General features: G+C 45.0%; 1 pseudogene; it reads right to left on the reverse strand.

Annotated features, from left to right (window-relative positions):
- Nucleotides 1-208: 208 nt before the first annotated feature.
- Nucleotides 209-13,818, reverse strand: part of LOC123114846 (uncharacterized) — a 35,626-nt pseudogene continuing 22,016 nt past the window's right edge.

The raw sequence follows: 13,818 nt of genomic DNA on the forward strand, positions 1-13,818 counted from the left end.
CATGCATGCTACAAGTTATGTCGATCGGGTCGTACAAATTACCAGAAACAGAGGAGTAGTTCAAGCTACGGCCACAATCTGAGATTATTGTATCAAATTTATTTTTATAATAATTAGATGATTCCATCAATGACGATCAAGGCAGGCTTCATTTAGAGTATACATGTAGATTTTGCCATGTCAATATATACCCAGGATTTCTGTTCTGTTACAAACCCATGATGGACCTGCATATATAGATAAACATGTTCCAAGTTATGAATTTCAAAGCGAAAAAACTAGCATACACTACAATTGAGGTAATAATAATTAGTAAGAAAAAGGATAATTGACCTAAAAGCCAACAAACAGGACAATCACAATTGATTTGCCAGCCCTTCCCTATAATAATTTACTAAAGACCGTTTAATATTTCTACACTTGTAAAACACATGTGTTAATTTAGACCTCCTTATACATTTTCCAGTGTCCAAACATGCATTTTACGGAACGGCATTCTCATGTTTTTTTTTTGATAAAGGCAATCTCATGGTTGGCAGCAAGCAGTTGCAGAAAACGGTTCTGGTGTGGTGTGCTGACGTGCTGTGCAACCCCGCGTCCCCTACATCGATTGGATCACGCTGCCGACAAATTTGTACTAAGCTCAAGACATTTATTTTGGGACGGAGGGAGTAGTACATTAATTACCTTGTCAAGCCAGCTTTACGTCCAAGAGATTCGACCATGCTGCCGATCCTACCTTGAACTGCTTTCTCCAGGCTGTCAACATATACAGAAAGCCCATAGTTATTAGTTGTGTCAATTACCGTAATAGTTGTATCTTTTTGTACCTAGCTGGTTTAGGACCAAGACAGTCAATCCCAACAATTATACCTAGTATGGTGCTCATTGGCGATTCCAATGGGATGGGTTATTGGAACTGACAGGGGTAAATGGACACTTAAGACTGAGAAATTAATTAGGAAACTCACCTTTGTTAGAACAATGGGCAACTCTTTATCTTCGTTCTTCCAGTATGTACAGACATCCCTAACTTGGACACCTTCAGTCAAAATTCCATTCCACACAAAAATCTTGTCTTTGCACTGCATGTCTTCCGTTTCATTTTTCTTTGGGGTCCTTCTTACCTTGATTGCTTGTGTGGACTGTGGTGGCAGGATCCCTGCACGCGGTTCCATTGTGTATGATGCAGAATTGGCTTCATGAGACCATGTACTGAAACCGACGATGTGATCTGTAACATTGACTATTTTAAGCAAGCGCAACATGGACACCCTCATGTTGGGAAGGAAGGTGAACGGGAGCTGTGGAGGATCAAACTGGATCAACTCGTCTGAGGTGCATAAGTTGCTTGTCTGCAAGAAAAGGAATGCGGCTGTTTCAATTCAAAAAGTCCAAGGATCTTGGATGAAGAAAATAAATATAACAAGTCGAAATGTGTGCGAGTAGCATGAATTTTTTTTGAAATTTCAAAATGGAGGTAGTAGGACAAAAAAATGTTGGAACACTAACAAAGAAAGAAAAAGTTAACCGACACGAGCTCTGAAGGTAGGAGTGTACATATATCATGAGAACCTAGCTCGTGATTTCAGATGGGATCAATAGTAAATTGATTTTTAACACATTCATTGCATAGCTACGGAACTTAATTACCTTGTTAGTACAAACAATTGGCAACTCCCTACCCACTGTGTATTTAGCACAACCATTGAGGTCGCTGGCTTTGGCACCTTCACTCACTAAGCAGCTCCATACGAGGAACTTATCATCTTGGCACTCACTAAGCAGCTCCTCCTTTTTCTTTGGTACCCTTTTTACAACCAGTCTTTGAGTGGACCGTGGTGGCATAACTCCACCCGCAGGTTTTATGGAGTAGCAGGCCACATTTGTTTTCAGGTTATATCCACCAAAACCAACATAGTAGTCTGTACTGTTGAGTATATTAACTGAAAACGCCAAGGGCTTGTTTGGCATCATCATCAAGGGGAGGCTGAGCTCAGGCGGCTCAAACTGGATCAGCTCGTTTGAGGTACATGCCGGGCTTGCCTGCCAAGAAACAACACAACCGTGCCCAAAGAAAATCATCATCAGTTCGCTTTTAATGATTTATTTAAATCGATCATTGTTGACCATACAAGAAAATACGTTGCATAATTAGGAACTCACCTTATTAACAATAAAGGGCAGTTTCTTACTCTCTTCCTCAACCATGTAACGAATGATGTCTCTGCTTTCCACACCTTCAGTCACAACACGGCTCCACACAAAGTAATCTTCTACGGGCTCCTCCGTCTCATCAATTATCCAATGTAGTATTTGTCTATTGGTGGATCGTGGTTGCAGGATTACATTCGATCCTGTACCTACCGATGCAGGTCTCTTGTCCCGTGCTGCATTCCTGCGGATGAAATATACATTGAAAGCAACGTAGAAATCTGTAGTGTTGACTACATTTACTATGAACTTCATTTCTTGTTTGGCAAGTGGGGCATGCAGAGCTCGGCGGGATCCAACTGGATCAGCTCATCTGAGGTTAATGAGCTTATCTGCAAAACAAAGACGACTTTCATGCAATGAGAAAACATCTTCGTCAATTCGTTTCTGCTGGAATAAATAAAGTTGGACTAGAAGTATATTGCCATCAGCAACAAAATATCATTTGTTTGTGATATATCAATCATGAGAGAGAGAGAGAGAGAGAGAGATGGATTCAGTGATCATTTGACTACTTAGGCCTTGTGAAGATAGTAACATATATTACTATTGATTTATGATACTCGCATTGTGGGTGGCCTGACGATCTGCCAAATATAGGCCAGGTTACTAAATATTTATTGGAAACATAGTCTAGTTTGAATAGTTAAGGGTATCGATTTTGACTTATGACGTGTTGTGGGGGTTAGGTTGGGCCCTTGGGGTTGGTGCTGGGTTTTACTACTGAACCAAATTGACAGGGGTAAAATTCTATCTTAGATGTGGTGAGGGGGTTGGAAGGTAGACAGGACCAGTGGCTTTATCTGGCCGGATCTGAAGCAAGTTGCAAGTGGTTTGACCGATGTGTGGGCATGAGGATCAGTTAGTCAGATCCGAGTGAAGACCAGGGATTAGGGCGATGCCTTGGCCGCGACAAGACCATAGTAGTTGGCTCTTCAACATGTCGGCCAGATTGTCTCGGGTTGTTTGTTGTGGCGGCAGAGTCCATGTAGTGATGGTGACGAGCGACAGGTGGTCTGTTCAGTGATCTTCCACGGCACCAACCATGCATATCTCCATCCATAGCTCTTCTCATAATCGGAGCTGCATTGCCTCCATTGCGTGTGGCTGATTGCTTGGCTGTGATCTTCATGACTTCGCGTGACCTTTGCCGTGTGGGCTTTGTCGATGGTTGTTTGTGGTGGAGTCAGAGTTGTTTGCTTTAGGAGAAATGATGATGATGATGTCAATGTGCTACCTTGATGATGTTTTGTTCTCAACCGTGTTGTACCTTATGTGTGTCGGATCATCGAACTGGGCCGTATTGGCGTTGAATCGGTTTTCGACCAGTTCTCCACTAATTAACCGAACGAGTTTCTTATTCTTAATTAGTGAAATGGCAAATCTTTTGCCTTGTTTAAAATATCCACAAAACTAAATCTATATCACTACAATACTGAAAAGCTACTATTGCGATATTTGGCCATGTGTACTCAAAATATAGTTCTAAACAGTACAATAGCTATTAAAAAGAACACATTAGTTTGAGTTAGAAAACAGACTGTGATGCCATGTTGGCTAGTTTTTTTCTATGGGCTTTGAAGTAGATCACTAGAGCTAAAAAAAAGATAGAAGTGTTGTTAGTTTGATGATGGTATCAACAAGAAAAACATTGTCTTTGAAATTTAGAATTTTCTATATAGCTAATTAGAAATATGCATGAAGTAATTATAAGAATTTACGTAATGTCGCAATTCTACTAGTTTAAACTGAAATTATAGTGAGAATTGCATGTTGGCAACCATATGCCGTTTATTCATTGAAATCCGCAGCACCTGGTAGGATCTCACATATGTTTGTAATAAAATTAAAGCAGTAACTTAGTTATCTTTATGAAAAAAATAGTACAAAGTGTTTGTTCTGTCATCATGACAAGAATATTGAACATTTAGTTTTTATAGTAAAAGTTTGCGTGTTCTATATGATCAGTAAACGATGTGCCTTTATCCACCTCTGTTGTGTTGCAAATATCTTTGAGAGCTGGTTGCGAAGCATTGATTCCAAGAGTAGCATCCTCTTAGGGGTGGGAGTGGTTGCCATATTAGGGATGGATATGTAGAGTTGTTTCCATATTGTTTCTCCTTTTCTTGCTCTTAGTTTCCGTTTGAACTAAATATAATCATGTTGAATTGAAGTTTTTAACGAATGTTGGATAATTTACCAAATTTTAGTGGGTCCCAGATATTATTCATTTCAAAATAAAAAACCATGGGAAAAGCACAGGTGGACTCTCTCGGTCTTAATAATAAACCAAGTAAATAATCATGAATTTCTCCTCAAGAAAAATAGTTAACTAACCTTGTCAAGAACAATGGGCAACTCTTTGCTCTCTTGTTCAGCCATGCAATCACTAAGCTCGCTGTCTTTGACACATTCAGATACAATGGCTGTCCACACAAAGTACTTTTCAGTGAGCTGCTTATATTTTAATGCATCTTCCTTTTCTTCTCTTGTTACCATAAGTTTTTGAGTGGATCGTGGCGGCAGGATTCCTCTCGGTGGCTCTGTGTGGTACCATGCCACATTTGTTGGCCTGCTATATGTATTGAAACCAACATTGTAATCTGTAAGGTTCACTACCTCAATTGAGGACAACACCTTCTTGTTTGGCAAAATGGGAAAGTGAAGTTCTGGTGGATCAAATTGGATCAACTCCTCTGAGATAGATGAACTTGTCTGTTGAAAACAACATAGCATATGTATAAATTAGGCCGGGTAAAATATGCAATTAGATAACACAACGTGATTTTGATCACGAGGAAAAAAATGCAATAAAATGGATGTGTGCATCAATTGGTGCAATGGATAGCGTTTGTTCCGCTTTCCAAAACATAGCATAATAGTTGTATATATGTACCCAGGTTTGCAGTAAATACAGTCAAACATTAAGCATATGCTACTCCTGTTCAAGGAACTACTACCCATGTTCCTGAAAATAAGGCCGATAGTTCTTTTGAAGTCAAACAATTTAAAGTTTTACTTTGTTTTTAGAAATTAAACATTAATATGTACAATAGTTGTTGACAGTGTTTTCTTCTTCTGAAACTTGGTCAAATTTTACATTATGTGATTTTTTTAGAAAACTTATAGGCCTCCTTTTCAGAAACGGAGGTAGTTGTAAGCAAGTATGTAGTCATTGGCACCATATTTGGTTCAATATTCTTCACAACTACATATGGCTCTTCTTATCCTTCACGAATCTAATAGTGTTCTATTTTTGTTTGCCTCAATTTGTATTTTTTAAAATGGAGGCTAATCGAAATAAATATGCTCAAAAGTGTTCTAGTTGAGCCACAAGGAGCTCAGTAGAAAAAGCAAAAGTAAAAGGTATGGGAGCTGACATTGATGGGGAATTTAGCTCTTTTAATGCGGTCGAGAAGAAAAACACAAAGGTAAAAAAATAAGACATATTCATTACATATAGAGAACTCACCTGTGTAAGAACAATGGGCAAACCGGTACACTTTGTCTCGGACATGTTATCAATAACATCGCTGGCTTTCGTATCTTCAGTCACAATGCCGCTCCACACCAAAAACTTGCCGTTGCACTGTGTGTCTTCTAGTTCCTTTTCCCCTGCTATCCTTGTTACCAGTATTACTTGCGTGGACAGCGGTGGCAAAATTCCTTCCGCCGGATTTGTGTTGTACCTTGCTGAATTGCTTTTCTTGGTGCATACTCTGAAACGATGTACTGATCTGTAATATTGACTATCTTAGTTGACGACAAGACTCTCTGGTTTGGCAACAGAGGAAAGCTGAGCTCGGGAGGATCAAACTGAACCAACTCGTTTGAGCTTGTCTGCAAAATGGAACATATATAGCTGTGGCTTAGTTCGTGCCCAAGAAACATGCAGGCAGAGAACGTTTAGTATTTGGTTCATCCAACAGTACTCGCATTTCAGCGCTCAAAACGTTTCGGAGTGGTCTCGACGGGTGCATATCTTGTCTAGTTTTAACAGTTGAGAGTGTCTAGTTTAGGTGTTTGAGGGATGTGCTGGTTAAATTTAAGCCATTATGTTCAAAATATGAATTCAGGAAAAGTATGGGGAAAATCTGGTGCAATTTACTCTTTAAGAAACATGAAATGTTTACACTTATAAAAATTCTCGTTCCTTGGAAAATTAGTAGAATGGCAGTAGCTTGAAACCATCGTGATCTAAATTTAGATCTTATTTTCCGAGTGGTGCGATTGCAAAAGAGTAAATCAAATTTAAAACCGATGGGTTGCAAAATTGCGAAGCTTACCTCCGTAAAAACTATGGGCAACTTCCTTCTCTCACTTTGGGGCATATATCTTGTGAGTTCGCTGGCGTTGACATCTTGAGACACAAAGCAGCTCCACACAAAGTATTTATCTTTGCACTGCATGTCTTCCAGTTCCGGTGCCTCTTTCTTGGCGACCCTTGTTACCACCAGTTCTTGTGTCGACCGTGGTGGCAGGATTCCATACGGTGGCACCGTGATGTACAACGCCACATTTGTTTCCTCAACTCGTGTACCGAAACCAATGTGATAATCTGTAACGTTGACTATCTTAAATGGAGATAACAGACGTTTGCTTGGCAGGAAGGGGAAACAGACTTGGGGGGGTTCAAACTTGATCAGCTCAACTGATGTAGATGAAGTTATCTGCAGAGGAGAATATGGGTGTTAGATTAATCGGGGACAAAAGAAACAGGCGATCTTGCCGCGTAAAGTATATCTCCAGATTCAAGGCATTGCCACCATCATCAAAATAAGGATCACGCAGTGGGCAATACTCTCTAACATCAGTTTCATAGGCGCCAACTCCGAGCAATGGTACAAGAAGGAAAAAACACTCCATGTAATACTAATGCGTTTTGTAGTTAGGGAACTTACCTTATCAAAAATCAAGGGCAACTCGATACTCTTCTCTATCTGGAGACATATGGAACAATCAAGGTCGCTGACTTTGACGCCTTCACTGACAATGGCATTCCATATTAAGAGCTGCTTGTCGTCGTTGTATGTTGTGTCTTGTGGTTCCTTTTCATTTATTAGCCTTGCTACGACGAGTCTTTGATCAGACCGTGGTGCCAAAATTCCTACTTCAGTATGTGTACGGCGGGTCACGGCCGCATCTTCTCTGGGCTTAAATAGACGAAAACCAACATAGTAATCGGTAACGTTGACAATGTTAATTGAGAACAAGCCTGTCTTGTTTCGCGGAAAGACAAGCCCTGCAGGATGGTCCAACCGGATCAGCAGCTCGTCTCCTGAGGTTGAGGTTGAGGTACATGGGCTGCTTATCTGCAAAAACAAAATCGACACAAGTGTGTGTGTATCAGGCCGCCTCACCTTTCTTTGCCATGCATGCCTGACAATGCTCAACCAACTAACTAACTTACCAGCTAATCTAAATCCTACGGGGGATGGCATGTGGGAGTGGGACTGACCAATTACGATGCCATGTCAAAACAGATGCCACATAACTAACTTACAATTATGATTCCAGTTACTAAGCTCCTTTACTTTTTTTAGGCAGGATCAGAGAGGCAGAAGTTTTACACGAGTAAAAAGAATAGTACAAATAATGCATTGCTTCATTAGGGAACTCACATTATTGTTAAAAATGAAGGGCAGCTCCTTACTGTCTTCATCACTGCATTGATCCTCCAAGCTGCTGGATTCGACACCTTGAGCCACAATCATGTTCCACACGAATATGCTTTTTTTGTAATGCATGTCCTCTACTGGTTCATTTTCCTTGGGTACACATTGTACAACCATTCTCTGAGTGGACCGTGGTGCCAGAATTCCTTGACGGGGCTGTCTGTCGTGGCACGCAGAAAACTCAGTGAGGTTCCAACAATTGAAACCAATGTAGCAATCTGTAATGTTGATTATATTAACTGAGGAGAGTGACGTCTTGTTCAGGCAAGGGAAGCTTAGCTCGGGTGGATCAAACTGGATCAGCTCATTTGGTGAGGTAGTACAAGAATCGTTTATCTACAAAAATGAAGGCAAGCAATCGTAGGTGGATTAGTCTGACTCGGTGAATAAAACAATCAGAGAACCAAGATTATTTGTTCATTAGTGTACAGAAGAAATAAATCGATAACAATGAGATGTCACGTGGGATTAGGTAATCAAAGGAAGGGAAGAGATGTTATATGTATGTATGTATGTGAATGTGTGCCACCAACAACAACACCCAAGCTAGCCAGCTAATGTGTGGACAAGTCAGATCACCCAGCCCTCCTCTGCCACCTCCCCTTCACTGCAGGTGGTGATTACCGCCGGGTCAAGACCATGCGTAGGTCAGAGCATCTCCAGTCGTTCGGCCCCAAGGGCGCTTTTAGGCGTAAAATAGCGCCTCTAGGGCCTGGCGGCGATAATTTCGGCTTGGGGAACTGATTCTCAGTCGCGACCGCACCGGCATGAGCGATTTTTTTCAAAGGACAAATTCGATGAAATTCAGTAAATTTGGACAGAATTTAGGCTATTTCATTGATATTTAGGCGAATTTACATAAGATAAAAACATAAAAAGAAAACTACTCCTAGTTCATGCCGAGGAGTTTGTAGAAGGCGGTGTAGTCGTCGCCGCCGTCATCATCGTCGCCGTCTCTCGGTGGCCTGTCCTTCAGGGGGGCCTGGCTGTAGCCCTCCTCTGGATCGCCACTGCGGGGCGGCTGGCTCGGTGCAGTGACCTCCTCGTCGCTGCCGGAAAGCACGATGACGCCCCCTCACCGCGGCCGCGGCACCGCACGACGATTTCTTCAAGAGCGCGGCGCTGGCGGTCCATCTCCTCCTGCACGTAGCCAGGCGAGGCCACTCTTGAGGTCGGCGGCCATTGCGTCGAACTCCTGCTTCACCGACGGTTGCCGCTGGCTCCTTCAGCTTGACCATGCGGTAGTGGCCGTGAGGAGGGGAAAGGGCATGAGAGCCCTCATTGATGACGAGGTTGCCGATGCGGCTACGTCGATGGAGCGGCATCTCCTGCGGCTCGGGCTTGACCGGTACGAGGTTGCCAACCCGGAGGAGCAGGAGCCCGAGGACAACGAGGATGGCGTGTCCGTGCACCTCGGCATCCAGGAGCTCCCGCCACGGCGAGAGAAGGATAGTGCCGGGTACTCCAGCCGCGGCTCGTCGTCGCCCTGGATGTGAGCGAGCACGGCGGAGAGAGTCCGCCCCGACGCGCCCCACCATTGACGCCGACCGTCCGAGTTGTGGCGACCCCTCTACCTTGGGGCCCCGTTGTTGGACACCAGCTCCTCGGCGTGGCAGCGCTGGAAGTGTGCGGTCCCGACGGGGGTGTTGCCGCCGCATACTGTGCTTCACGGCGCGCGTACTCCAGCAGGGGGTGGCAGAGGCACGGGGACGCCATGCGCCCGGTGTCTGTGTCAAAACCTGTGGATCTCGAGTAGGGGATCACGAGCTGTGGATCTTGGATCAATGGATAACAAGGGACGGAGAGCACGGTACTTACCCAGGTTCAGGCCCTCTCGAAGAGGTAAAATCCTACGTCCAACATGATTGATGTATATGAATAGATTATAGAGTACCTCTACCACGAGATCAGATGAACGAAACCCTAGGCGAGTAGGATGATGATGGTTCTTCTAGCCTCTATGGACTAAACCCTCTAGTTTAAATAGACATCAGGGGTTCTAGGGTTTACACATGGTCGGTTACAAGGAAGGAAGAAAGATGTCGATTCTCCCCGTCTTGCCTTGGAGGACACACCAAGGCACCGAAGATCCCGAGTCCAGATACGGGGTCACCTCATAGCTCGGTCTTCCAGCAGTTGTAGCGCAGCCCAACTGTCCAGCCCATAAAGACAGGTCGGCAGCCCAAGGACTCGCTAGTCCAGGACTCCCTTAGTAGCCTCCGAACTAGTCTCCAACGTCGGGGTCCGTATCGCCAGTCGTCTTGTGCGTTCAAGGTCTCCGGCTTGCGAGATGAGTTCCTTTTCCCCATCCCTTATCGGCAGCCCATGACATTTCAATCTAGCAAGTCAAGTCATCACAGGGCCCTCATCTTAAATTTTTCCTCAGGGGCCAAAGACATCCCTCGATTCCCGCGCGCCAGGGGAGGTGAACAGGCCATCGCCCTTTCACAGAGGAAAGATCCCAGACAGAATGTGGCTATTTAATACGCTGGGAACTCGACGCATATTTCAACCACCCCAGATCAAGAAACCACGGGAAAACCACAGAAAATCGAAAAGATGGCTGGCGCCCCAAGCTCATCCTTGCACCCCCATGGCCTCCTTCCAGGCGATTGGGCCAGCTGCTCAGTTTCACATCTTCAACTAAGCATGCTTCAGACGGAAGGATACCTTCCTGCCCCAGGTTTGACATTCGTTCGCGCCGGACTAATCTCCATGAATGGTGAATCTTTCGCAGAGAACTTCCCTACCCCAAGCAAGAAGGAGAGGGTATGTTTTGTGCCTTTTCTCTTACGAGGTCTAGGTTTCCCCATAAATCCCTTCCTCAGGGGCCTATTAGAGTTTTACGGGATCCAACTCCACCATCTCACCCCTTGGATCCGCACTGCACATCTCGGGCTACGTCGCCCATTCCGAGATGTTCTTGGGCTGCAAGGTCCATTTCGAGTTATGGATGAAGTTTTTTTGCCTTGTTCCTCATAGCCGAGAAGGGGCGATCTATGAAGTAGGCGGAGCCGAAGTATGACACATAGCCGGGATAGGGTATCGGATCAGGACCCCAAAAAGGATTTCAAAGAATAGACCTCAGAGTTGTTTTATATATAAGTACTTGAACCGGCTCGGCAGGGCCTGCCCGAATACTCGGATGCTCCTCAAAAGAAGCGGTTCAACTGGCAGCGAAAAAGATCTTCTCGAGAAGAGAGTGCCGAGGTACAACAACTGGCCGCCAAGGTGAGGTTGTTAACTCATAGTAAATGAACCATCATCGACGTGATGACCGCCGCTATTACTCGATGTGTGCAACCTCTTCAAAAAAGGATGCATTCCTTGTGCTGCTATAATGGGACAGGTGATGCTACAAGTTACACACGGCAAGGGCCGGCCAACCGCTCAACAATGGCTACCCTGCTAGACAACCTCTTCAAAGGGGAAGAAGAAGACTTCACCCGCCTATGGAACAGGGACGGCTACTCGAGCTATAATCTCGTTGAATGGGTAAGTTTGATTTTTATTCTTACAGTTCGTACATTACATCCGAATTTGTCTAATCCTATCTTCTATGCTTCTGAACAAAGCTGGAGACGCGTGGTCGAGGGCATCGACTGCCCCTCGCCACAACCGGAGGATCATTCTCGTGATGAGAACCTATGATTCCATGTCGATCCGGAGACGTCAACTGACTTCGAGGACGGTTCTTTTACCAGGAAAGTCTCGATGGCTCCAAGGTGGCCCTCATAGCCGATCATCCTGGGGCTCTTCCTGCTTCCACTGTAAGTAGCAAGAAGGCCTCTTCCTAAAATCGGCGCTCGTCTCGTGCCATTCCGAGTACGCTGACTTCTACTCCCAAGGGTCGCCGTACCGTGCGCCGAACAACGATGAGTGCGGCGCCTACCATGTCGATACCCACCAGCATTGGAGCTTCTAAGCGCAAGGAAGTTGCGAGAGCTACATCAGTTACTCCCCCGACCAAGAGGTAAGTCGCGACTTTATTTGTCAATATGACCACTGCAAGTACTTATAACTTTGCCGCATCCTGTAGAAAAAACATTCTGCCAACGCAGCTGAGACCTCAAGGAGATGCGCGGGAATAATACTGAACAGAGGCCTGCTGTTCGGACTGGGGTCAATGCGGAAACCACCGTAGACCAGGCCCCAGCGGATTCTAGGGATGTTTCGCTTACCAACTCCGAAGATGAAAGCGTAATGAATCACCGGCGGCGGAAAGAATCACTGCGTCATGCTGCATTTTCCCATCTAGAATTCAATGATTTGAGTTCGGTAGACGCATACCTCAGAGCTGCCGAACTGGCCTTGAGGGAGCTGCCAATCTGCTGTCGGCCAATATGCAGGTACGGGTTCAGTTTGAAATCCAAACACAAATCCTAACCCAGTAACCCCCAAGCCTTAACTTGGGCGGGACGGCCGAGTTAAGGATGGATAGCGTATATATGTGCGGTATTGTGCAGGTCTTGAAAGAACAAAATAAAAAGTTGTCTGTGGACCTGGAATTACACTGAACACAATTGGCTGCTGCAAAGGCCGAGCTGGAGGACGTCAAGAAGTTCACCAGGGAAGCGCATGGTGAATAAGGAAGTTCAATACGCCAGAATTTCCAGGTTGCACTGTTTGACCTAGGTGTCCTTTGTAGCAACTGAGTCCATAGGTCAGCTGCAAAGGGATCTGGACGCGGCGAAAGAGTCCCAAAGGTACGCCGAAGCGCAAGAGGCAGCCGGCCGCCGGGTAATAACCCGAAGCCATGAGAAAAAGAATAAACTCAAGGTGGAAAAGCAGCAGCAGGATGAAGAGATTGAGAGGTTGAAGACTCCGTTGTGAAAGCTCTTGAGGAGAACCAAAGATTGAAAGGCACCATGTTCGGTGAGTGATTTTCTACTTATGATCACGTGACGAACGTGTATTCTGGACGTGTAAAAAGATATGCCGTGTCTCTTAATAGGTCTCCCCACCGGGCACCCAGAAGTAGAGATGAACTCTTTTGGAGGGAACCTATTGAAGGAACTATCCGTTGTGCACAAGCGAGCTCGAAAGGCTATGAACAGTCTGGTAAAGGCGTTATGGCTGACCGAGACGTCTCCAGAAGGGATGGCTGAACTTGTCAATCGGTTTAAAGGAGCTCGGCGTCTCTTGGAGTTATGGAAGATACCAGCTTGCCGAGAGGGAGCACAGGAGGCATGGGCCATGGTGAAGACCTATTTTACCAAACTCGAGCCAGAACACATGGTGCGTGTCGGACCGGCAGGGCCGGATGGGCAAGAAATACCTCTTTAATTGGTATATGATAATGTGATGCCCGTTGTGCGATACACTCAGGAAGACTGTGCCCTAGATAGTATAATAGACAGTCTGGACAAAGAATAAAGTGTTTGATTCTATGTATCAATCTACTTTACATCAAACATTATCCATCCGCAATGTAACTGTTGTCTTAACCGGCCATCGGCTTCCGCATCTCCCGCCAATGGCTGGAGAGTGTTCCGTACTATGTGACATGTGGTAACAGGAAATCACATCGGGCAACCAACCAATCCGTCCATTTGGTACGAACAGACAAAACGTGTGCGGAGAGTTATGTTATATTACTTTTTAATGCAAGAAACATCTTCGGAAGAAAATAGTTCCTTCATGGGTTTCTTTCTTCGGGTTGTCATATTAACCATAGGCGTTTTTGAACCGAATACCCATGGTGTGCAGTTGTCGTTAATGTGGGGAGACAACCCCCATGTTGTGGTGACAGTCACCGAAGTATTTTTCTCTTCCCTCGTGGCCGACCAGTTATCTTCTTAAGAGTGCTAGCTTTCGGCTTCACCCGTCTGAGGTACGTACCCGTCTGACCCAGTCGTAACAATTGCAGAGGTGATCACTTTACCCCCTAGGCGAACAATCGGGAACGTAGGGGATAAGAGCATCTCCA

The sequence above is a fragment of the Triticum aestivum genome, chromosome 5B (assembly GCF_018294505.1).
Source record: "Triticum aestivum cultivar Chinese Spring chromosome 5B, IWGSC CS RefSeq v2.1, whole genome shotgun sequence".
Classification (NCBI taxonomy): Eukaryota; Viridiplantae; Streptophyta; class Magnoliopsida; order Poales; family Poaceae; genus Triticum; species Triticum aestivum.